The sequence below is a fragment of the Pteropus alecto genome, unplaced genomic scaffold, assembly GCF_000325575.1.
Source record: "Pteropus alecto unplaced genomic scaffold, ASM32557v1 scaffold35, whole genome shotgun sequence".
NCBI lineage: Eukaryota > Metazoa > Chordata > Mammalia > Chiroptera > Pteropodidae > Pteropus > Pteropus alecto.
Window position 1 is genome coordinate 2,930,551 of NW_006437828.1, and position 2,730 is coordinate 2,933,280.

Here is a 2,730-nt window from a genome sequence, read left to right on the forward strand (position 1 = left end):
ATTAACTTCCTGATACTTTCAAGGTTTTTTTTTTTTTTTTACTTTGACTATTTCTTTAGACAGCTAAATAGCTAGATTTCTAAATGTAAATATTGATATTTTTCTTTATTCGTTGAAAAAAGATGGAGATAGGGTCAATTATAATTGAAGAGAATTTATTATTTTCAAGATTAATTTGTTAAATAAATTGCAAAATAACAAATAAAAAATGTTATTTTTCATTATATTCTGATTATCATAGAAACTAACTGAAAATGTAGCCAAAAATGCTGATTAAGTAAAGCACTAACAGTGACAGTGTGTCCAGGGGAAGTGACTCAGAAACATTGTATATTAAGAAGATTAAAGTGGAACATCTAGAATTAAAATTTTCTGTATGAATCTATATACAAATAGATGAAAGTCAAAGTGATTTAGAACTGTTTCAAAGCCCAAATGTTTCAAATTTAGCAATAATGAAAATTACTGATTCCATGAGATTACTTTGATTTTCTCCAAACTGCAAATCTTTTCTCAAATGAAAAATAAGATCCGAAAATTTTACTTAGAAGTCGTTAGTGCCATTTTGCAAACATTTTGAGAATTTGGAAAAAACAACTCTCCCGACTTTGGCTTCCTGTTGCAAATCTGTTCTTAGAGCTGATTTTCAAATCTTTTAACAACCAAAAGTTGTTTGGTTCCTCAAGTAATGTATTTATCAAGTAAGATTGCTATTTTTTTTTTTTTGCATTGGTGCCAGAAGATTCTTAGGTTGTAGAAAAAAACTTATATTATGAAATGTTAATGTGTTAATCAGTGAAGGATTTCATTTTTACCACAGTCTGGTCTATAGAAAAATTCAGTATTATTTTAAAACACTTCAGTGTTATTTACAATAATTCCTTTTTATATATTACATATTATATTACTATATATTACATATTATCTTCTACATTATTGTGAGAAAAATTGATCAGTTGTTAGTGTTTACAGGAATGCTCATTTATCATGTTATTCTGCCATAAAAACTCATGGAATGAAGATAATTTGTTCTGTGTTATGGGAATAATTTTTATGGACTGGGAAATAACTGTGTTGGTTGTCTGGAATGCAAAACAAGAAATAATTGATGACATGTCACCAGTTTAAAAAACTAACAGCATAGCAAAACATCGAATTAAAAAGAACCAGAAAACAGAATAAAAATATTCACAGAAATCATTTCTTAAGAATATGGTACTTTCATTCATGAGCATTAAACTGGTATACATAATAAGAAAAGGGGAATTGGTAATAGCAAAAGTATAAACTATCTTGTGTAGATAGATTTTTAAAATTATATTTAATGGAGTGTAAAATTTTGGATGTTAAAATTATATTTTCTAATTTTAGGATATTGAGATATTAATGAAAGGGCTATTGACTAAAGAATTACATTTCCTAATTTTATTACTGTAGGATATGTTTATTTTTTATTTTAATATATTTTGTTTTATCATAGTAAATGTAAATACATTTTTTAAAGAAAATGTGCCAGGGAAAATACTATAATAATTCTTCCATAATATGTTTTTTCGGGGTGGGGAGGAGCGGGGGGGAAAAAAAAAAAAACCTAGATGCTCTCTAGAAACTGGCATTCTTCTATGTCTCTTACCAGAACATATTCCAATTTTTCTAAAATCTTTGATTATTTGCTAATGTAAGAACCTAGGCAGAAGTTTCTGCTTCATCTTAACTCCATCTGCTCTTGTTCCTGCCATGTTTGGCAAGATTTTTTAAATACTAGTTTTAACAAACTGAAAATCATTAATACTTTACTATACTATTGATATTTGGAGCATCTAGCTTCAAAAGAAACCATTTTATTTTACTTTCTAGTAATTCTAGTAATTTCTTTCTTGGGATTTTAGACAAGAAGTTTATTTGTTTTTAAAATATTTCTGCCAAGACTTTTGTAGTCTCATTTTAGAAATCAAAACCTTAGGAATTGCTGATGTTAATGTAATAGATGGCTCTTTGTCTAAAAGCCAGCAGGGTTAAAATCTTTTTCCTGCTAAGTCATTAATCCTCTTGTATAACATCTAGGTTTTGTGATATTGCAGAACAGGTCTCTATAAAGAAATATATTCTATTTCTCCATCATAACTGAAGGTGAGCATCATTAAAGTAGGGAAGAAAGCAGCCAGACTCCAGTCTGACACTGGGTCAAGTATTGCAGCTCATTTTCTGGAACACTTCCCATACAAGCAATTTGTCTTTTTCTCACTACAAAGATCTGAAGATCACTATTCAGAACTGAAAAAGCCACGAGGGAATGGAAAATTTGATCATTCAAAGATAAAAATGAGTATTTTGCTTCAATTACTGAAAAAAGTATACCAGCTTTGAGTTCGAAAATGAAATAAAAAAGAATGAAAGATTTTCTTATTTTTTTAGTGTGTTCTAATTGTCTCTTAAATCTCCTAAAATGGGAGCAATAGAGCATAGATTTACTGTGCTTTCTTCCAAGCAGTTTTCAGTAACATTGTCTTTCTGCCAGGTCCTGATATTTAACTAATATTTTTTAAGGTATCACTCAATACTTATGAAATACTTCAAATTTCATTTAAAAATGCATTTTTCATATGATCGCTTATTAACATGTCATTTGTTTGGGGAGAGTATAATTGTCTTGATATTGTCAGAATTTGTCTTTAGTCACCATCGGACCACTTATAAGTTAGGTAGTCTTATGGGAGTATTAATAAATAT